Here is an 8,395-nt window from a genome sequence, read left to right on the forward strand (position 1 = left end):
TTAACTTATTACCATCCCACTGCTTGATGAAAAATGCAGAGCATTTGTTGCAGTATCTTTGCTCTTCAGTGGGATTAGTCTCTACTCTTGCCTTTTCAGATTAATTACCTATAATAATATTGTACCCTTCTATTTGTCTACAGATGTATTAATCCCCTATGATAATCTCCTTTTTTACACTACAAAAATAAAATAATAAAAATATCTGCTTGACCAAAATTTAAAAAAAATACTTGGTAGCTAGGCATCCAAATCAGCAAAGAAGACATCAAACTCTCACTCTCTGCAGATGGTATGATACTTTATGTGGAAAACCCAAAGATTCCACTCCAAAACTGCTAAAACTCATACAAGAATTCAGTAAAGTGTCAGGATATAAAATCAATGCACAGAAATCAGTTGCTTTTCTATACACCAACAGCAAGATGGAAGAAAGAGAAATTAAGGAGTCAATTCCATTTACAATTGCACCCAAAACTGTAAGATATCCAGGAATAAGTCTAATCAAAGAGGCAAAGAATCTGTACTCAGAAAACTATAAAGTACCCATGAAAGAAATTGAGGAAGACACAAAGAAATGGAAAAATGTTCCATGCTCATAGATTGGAAGAACAAATATTGAAAAAATGTCTGTGCTACCTAAAGCAATCTACACATTTAATCCAATTCCTATCAAAATGCCATCAATTTTTTTTCAAAGAAATGGAACAAATAATCCTAAAACTTATATGGAACCAGAAAAGACCCCAAATAACGCGAGGAATGTTGAAAAAGAAAAGCAAAGCTGGCGGTGTCACAATTCCAGACTTCAAGCTCTATTACAAAGCTGTCATCATCAAGACAGTAGGGTACCGGCACAAAAACAGACACAAAGATCAATGGAATGAACAGAGAGCCCAGGACTGGACCCACAACTCTATGGTCAACTAATCTTCGAGAAAACAGGAAAGAATGTCCAATGGAAAAAGAATGTCCAATCTTCAACAGATGGTGTTGGGAAAATTGGACAACCACATGCAGAAAAATGAAACTGGTCCATTTCTTTATACCACACACAAAAATAGACTCAAAATGGATGAAGGACCTCAATGTGCGAAAGGAATCCATCAAAATCCTTGAGGAGAACACAGGCAGCAACCTCCTCAACCTCAGCCACAGCAACTTCTTCCTAGGAACGTCGCCAAAGGCAAGGGAAGCAAGGGCAAAAATGAACTATTGGGACTTCATCAAGAGCAAAAGCTTTTGCACAGCGAAGGAAATAGTTAACAAAACCAAAAGACAACTGACAGAATGGGAGAAGATATTTGCAAATGACATATCAGATAAAGGGCTAGTATCCAAAATCCATAAAGAACTTAGCAAACCCAACACCCAAAGAACAAATAATCCAATCAAGAAATGGGCAGAGGACATTAACAGACATTTCTGCAAAGACAACATCCAGATGGCCAACAGACACATGAAAAAGCGCTCAACATCACACAGCATCAGGGAAATAAAAATCAAAACCACAATGACATACCATCTCACACCAGTCAGAATGGATAAAATTAACAAATCAGGAAATGACAGATGCTAGCAAGGATGCAGAGAAAGGGGAACCCTCCTACACTGTTGGTAGGAATGCAAGCTGGTGCATCCACTCTGGAAGACAGTAAGGAGGTTCCTCAAAAAGTTGAATATAGAGCTACCCTATAACCTAGCAATCGCACTACTGGGTATTTACCCTAAAGATACAAATGTAATGATCTAAAGGGGCACGTGCACCCGAATGTTTATAGCAGCAATGTCCACAATAGCCAAACTATGGAAAGAACCTAGATGTCCATCAACAGATGAATGGATAAAGAAGATGTAGTATACATATACAATGGAATATCATGCAGCCATCAAAGAACCCCAGTATCTTGCCATTTGCAATGATGTGGATGGAACTAGAAGGTATTATGCTAAGTGAAATAAGTCAGTGAGAGAAAGACAGTTACCATATGATCTCACTGATATGAGGAATTTGAGAAACAAGACAGAGAGAGGTTCATAGGAGAAGGGAGGAAAAAATGAAAGAAGACAAAACCAGAGAGGGAGACAAACCATAGGAGACTCTTAATCAGGAAACAAACAGGTTTGCTGGAGGGGAGGGGTGTGGAAGGGATGGGGTGGCTGGGTGATAGACACTGGGGAGGGTACGTGCTATGGTGAGTGTTGTAAATTCTGTAGGACTTATGAATCACAGACCTGTACCCCTGAAACAAATAATACATTATATGTTAATTTTTAAAAATCCTTTTGATATCACAGAGGAAAGTACTGCTTCCAAAATAATGAATTTAAATATAAAAATAAAGTTTGATTATCAAATTTATGTCTTTGCAGAAACTTCTTTCACCCCCATCATCTCTCAATCCCAATTTTGCATGTTTGTGTGCGTGTGTGTGTATGTGTCAGAGAGTTTTAACATTATTATTTTCCATACATTTAGAGGGAAACCACTGACATATTCCTGGTCCTCCTCATTCTTCTACCTTATAGTCTTCACTTGGACCTAAGATTTTGAAGAAAATCACCTTTAATAATTTTACTTTCTGACTCTTGTCCTCAAGTCTAACTATTGTCATTTCTTTGCTAACTTGCCTGTGAATTCTTATAATTGGTCGTAACTATGACAAGCAAATCTTTTATTCTAGGAAAATCTCGTTTTTTTCCTTCTTTTGAGTTTTGGGGTCAATAAAGAACAGATGAGAAATACGTAAAGGGAATCAAACTATGTTCTTTTTTCCGGAGAGCCAATTATTAGACTAGGCTGTTCTACTTGCAGAGACAAGGGGAGAAGACTTCAGTGTGAGCTGTAATCATTACAAAGATGGAAACTATGAAACTGCCCCAAACAATTATATTTATGCAATTAGGAAACTAGACACATGACCAATAGACCCTAAAGTGTACACTGTACTATAAACCCCACCCTCCAACCAGCAATATTTGAAAAGAGATCCCTTCATCCTTAGCAATACTACATTGCAAAGCTTTTGCATTATACAGAGCAGGCCATGCTCCCTAGATCTAAACAGTAAAATTTCTAGATTCCCTTATGCTAATTTTTCTGGTTTTGTTTTTTTTTTTCCTAGTTTTTCTGTTTTTTAAAGGAGATAATAGCATAATCCATGACAAACCACTAGCACGTGGTTCACTCTGGTGAATACATTCACTCTGGTGTGGACTTGGCCATATGACTTGCTTTCCATGAAGTGACAATAGTAAGCGACAGAAGAGAGATTTTAAAAGAGCTTGCACATTGGAGCTAGCCTTCTCTGGCTGATCTTGGGGCCCCTCGCAGCACCGCCATGTGAGCAAGCCCAGACTCTCCAGCTTGATTGTGAGAGACCCGTGGCCCTGTCTCCTGGACCCTCTCAGTAGCCAGCCAAAATCGGAAGTCAGGCCTCTGCTCTAATTGTCAGACCACAAAAGAGTAAGTGAGCCCATCCAAGACCAGGGACTCTGCCCTGAGCTCAGCTCAAATTTCCCAACACACATGTCTCGTATGTCATAAGTGACACAAATGATTGTTTTAAGCCACTAAGTTCTGCCATGCTTTAGTTTGCAACAACTGTAACTGATAAAGAAGTTGATACCCAGAAGTGGGGTGTTTCTGTAACAAAAACCAAAAATATGAGTCATTGGCTTTGGAACTGGTGGCTGGTGGAGGCTGGAAAAGCTGTAAGGAAACTCGGATGAGTGGAAAAATGGACTTTACTGTTAGCAGATGCTACAAAATGATAAACTGCTCTGACAGGCTGAAAAAATAGTGCGTTAGGCAGCTCTGAAAAAATTAGTAAATATGTTTAATAAATTATTTTAATACGTTGCTTCTAACTAATAAACTGGACTCGGATATAGACAGTGCCTCACAGAAAATTAAACTTGTCAATTAGCTTCTTTTAGCTGTCGATGATAAGGTACTGGAAAGGAAAGATGAGCTCAAAAAATTGTTTGTAAGCAGAACGTAGGGGGAATACAGAGGACCCCCAACATGCTGCGAAGTAAACTGTGCCTTATCTCCAATCTGCCCAGTCAGCAAAAGATTGTCAAAGTAATAAACGACTTCAGGGTAAAGAGTAAATCAAAATGTGACTGTTAAGTCCCTTTGTTAGGAACTTTAAAAAGTTGAAGGACATGCAGAGTAGACACACTCAAACAAAAAATGGCTTTTAAAATGTTTAAGGATATTTCCCCAGCAGCCTGACACACTCAAGTAAAAAGAAGCTTGTTTCACGAAGAATTGTGGATATAGTTTCTGGACCAGAATCAGATTCATAGAAAGCCATCCACATGTTGGAGTTAACTGTACTGAGAAAGGGACTGCCATCTTGGATTGAAAGAGACCGTGTCAGCTCAAAATGAATAAAGGTTTCTGGGCCCCCAACCCCCTACAGGAATGAAGAAGGCTGAGGAAGATGTTTGGTCACACACACAAGCAGTATCTTACAAGGAAAAATGACACCTTAGAGGTCCAAGCCAAAAACTGCAATGAATAACTGACTAGGGTACCATTCCCAGAGAGCTGTGGAAAACAATACACTGGACAAATGCTCCCAGGGAGCAGATGCTCAGCTTCATCAAGGAGTAGGACCCTGGAGTACAGGAATGTGCCAACAGATGCCTGGCAGGGTTTCAAAATTTACGTGGTCAAGTGACTGCTAAGTGTCCCCCATTCTTCCCCTTTCAAATGATTCTCTCTACTATAATTATCATATTCTTATCACTGAATGTTGCAACTTATCTTTTTAGTGCAAATGGAACTAGAGAAGCTGCACCCAAAAAGTCACTTCCAGACATGATTATACAACAAGAAATCCTAGGCTTTGAACCTGGTGTTGTGAATAGGTGAAATTTAGGGTGCCTCAGGAGGGAGAGAGTAGATTTTATGTGTGGGGGGATAGAAATCATCAGGGCAGAGGCCTTCTGTGGTAGGCTGTGGCAGTAATAAACTCTAATTATTCACAGTTGCCTGTATCTAGACCTTAGTCCTCTAAGGTCTGGACTTGGCCATGGGACTTGTTTGAGAAAAGAACAAAATGGACTCAGCAGAACCTTGTAAAGTACTCATACAATGCAACTTGCATGTTTTGGCTGCTCTTAGAACCAAATGTGAATGAGCATGTGAATGAGCACAGACTAGGCTGCAAGGTGATGAAAGACACTTGCCCAGTCAGCTTGCTTACCACAGCCAATAGCGAGTAACCCCTACAAGAAGAGCCAACTAGATAACCAACAGCTGACCACAGATACATGTATGAAACTAGTCAAGAGGAATAGCTGGGCGGTTCAGTCAGTTAAGCATCTGCCTGGGATTCAGGTCAGGATCTCATCATCCTGGGATTGAGCCCCACTCCCTCTCCCTCTGCAGCTCCCCCTGCTTATGCTCTCTCTCTCTTTAATATATAAATAGAATATTTTAAAAAACTAGTCAAGAACCACCCAGCTGATGACTTGCTGAATCCCTATATTGTACACCTGAAACAGATATAAGGCTATATGTTAGCTACACTGGGATTGCAATTTTAAAAAGATAAAAACTTTCAAAAAGACAACAAAACAACAATAGCAGCAACAAAACAGATGACTGGCTTTTCCAATATGGTCATAAAATAAACTTAAGCTAAAAACAAAACAAAACAAAAAAACCAGAGCCATCCAGCTGAGCCCATCCCAAACTGCCAACCAACGAATGGTAAGCAAAATAAATAAAGTTATTTTAAGCCACTAAATGTGTGGCACACCCTAGTAGAGCAAGCAATAATGTTCTGTTCACATCTAGCAGATTACAATCTGCAGGTGAAATCTAGTGCACCCCCTGTTTTTGTACAACCTACAAACCAACAATGGTTTTTATACTTGTAAATGGTTGGGGAAAAAAACAGAAAAATTATTTGTGATATGTGAAGTTTATATAAAATTCAAATTTCAAAATAAATTGTCCATAAATAAATTTTATTGGGACACAGCCACCGCCATTCATTTCTGTATTACCCAGAGCTCCCTTTGCCTTCAAGGGCAAAGTTGAATAGTTCCAACAGAGACTATATTGCTCGCAAAACCTAAAATATTTCCTATCAGGCCTTTCAAAAAAGTCTGATGGCCCCTATTCTAGCTATAGCTCATGGTTATCCACGTGTGATCAAAAGTAGCACAGTGGAAGTTAAGCATTCAGAAGGAAAGTGGCTTGACGTACATCTGGGCAGCCCAGGCATAAGCTTCAGGTGACTGTCCACACCCACGTGAGGCCATCCATCTAGGAGTTCAGTGAGATCCTATCGGAAAAGTGAGAGTGTACTACTAATGACCAGGAAGGACCCTTAGCCATGGCTCTCACGGACTCCTCAGCAGTGAATGAGAAAGTGGTATTGAGGCACACGAGACCCAGGAGTCCACGAGAAGAAGCCATTGACTGTCCCTAGCTCTTTTTGCCTCCTGATAGTATTGAGGCTGAGCAATAGTGTCAGCAGACATCCCGCTGCAACAGTTCAACAGTGTTCTACTGCAGGAGGAAATCTAAGTTTGCTTGGAAACCAACAAGCGACTGTGATTTCTAATCTTGTTATAAATATTCCACAAGCATAGACAGGGTGAGAGAAGGCACAGGATTAGAAACAAAAGATGCATGTTAACTTGCACAGCCTTACTCTCATTATTTCCATAGTAGTGTCTTTGCTTACTCATTCTCCCTTATGTGCTCTTTTTTTCCTGACTCTTCCTTTTGGTGACCCCAATGAAACAAAACAGATCATTCAAACTCATTAAACTTGAGTCTGACCAGCAATGAAGAGGAAAGAAACCAGAATATTTATCAGCCTGTGCTCTCTGTCCTTCATTCTTTCACTGGTCCCTGACAATCCTCTCCTGGAGCTCTGGGAAGAACCAGCAAGAAAGGACAGGTAGAGGGGCGCCTGGGTGGCTCAGTGGGTTAAGCCGCTGCCTTTGGCTCAGGTCATGATCTCAGGGTCCTGGGATCGAGTCCCGCATCAGGCTCTCTGCTTAGCAGGGAGCCTGCTTCCTCCTCTCTCTCTCTCTCTGTCTGCCTCTCTGCCTGCCTCTCTGCCTACTTGTGATCTCTGTCTGTCAAATAAATAATAAAATCTTTAAAATAAAAAAAAAGAAAAGAAAGGACAGGTAGAGAGTAAATGAGAGAAAGAAAAAGAGGAGGGAGACAAGAAAGGAAAGACAAAAACTAAAACAAAACAAAACCAAAAACCTATTCTGACCTCTTGACACACGATCAGAAATAGGAGAAAGGAACTTCGGCTATCAGAAGAGGGGAGGTGTCCCAGGGTCCTGGGATCAAGACCCGCATTGGGATCCCTGCTCAGTAGGAAGCCTGCTTCCTCCTCTCTCTTTCTCTCTCTCTCTCTCTGCCTACTTTGATCTCTGTCAAATAAATAAATAAAGTCTTTTTTAAAAAACCAGAGGTAAGAAGAGGGTATAAATAATTATAAATAATAAATATTATAGGGGCACCTGGGTGGCTCAGTGGCTTAAAGCCTCTGCTTTCGGCTCAGGTCATGATCTCAGGGTCCTGGAATGGAGCCCCGCATCGGGCTCTCTGCTCATCAGGGAGCCTGCTTCCCTCTCTCTGTCTCTGCCTGCCTCTCTGCCTACTTGTGATCTCTGTCTGTCAAATAAATAAATAAATAAATAATATTTTAAAAAAATAAATAAATATTATAAATTATAGAAATAAGTATTATAAGTAATAAACACTAATTTAACACATCTAGTTGATACAATGACAATGTGGGTGATTATAATAAAATATAATTTAAAATATACATAGGATGAGCAATAACACCTATTTAAACATATTATAAAAATCACCAAGTTCATAAACTGTGAGAGGGAAGTATTTCCTAAGGTGTTTCTTTTTATTTGCGTCACATCTACTATGAAGTTAACATAGATCTCACTTACATTAATGTAGCATTTGTGGTTTTCAGTTTTATAGCATTTATAAGATCAAGAAAAAATTCCTGATACATTAAAAGAAAGCAGGCTTACATTTGGAGATCACATACACCATCTAAAGTGCTTACCACAGAGGGTGTTTTCCTATGGTGTCCCACTTTGCAAAGTTGCTTATAGTGAAATTCTCCAATAGTGAAGTGGAATAAAAGGCCTAAATTGCCCAGCACAATCCAGCAGGACTTCATTCCACTCACTGAAGTATGTTCTTCCCCACAAGCACGTGCCAGCGCTACTAAGTGATGCACTTATCCACACTGCATGGGTGAAAAGCGCTTACATTGAAATGCTCCCTGTCTGCTTTCCCAGAGAGCCAGAATGAGAAACAGAAGTACGTTCCCTTCCTGAAGGCTGAAAGGACCAGAAAACCCCGCTGGATGAA

This window comes from Mustela erminea, chromosome 11 (assembly GCF_009829155.1).
Source record: "Mustela erminea isolate mMusErm1 chromosome 11, mMusErm1.Pri, whole genome shotgun sequence".
NCBI classification, from domain to species: Eukaryota; Metazoa; Chordata; class Mammalia; order Carnivora; family Mustelidae; genus Mustela; species Mustela erminea.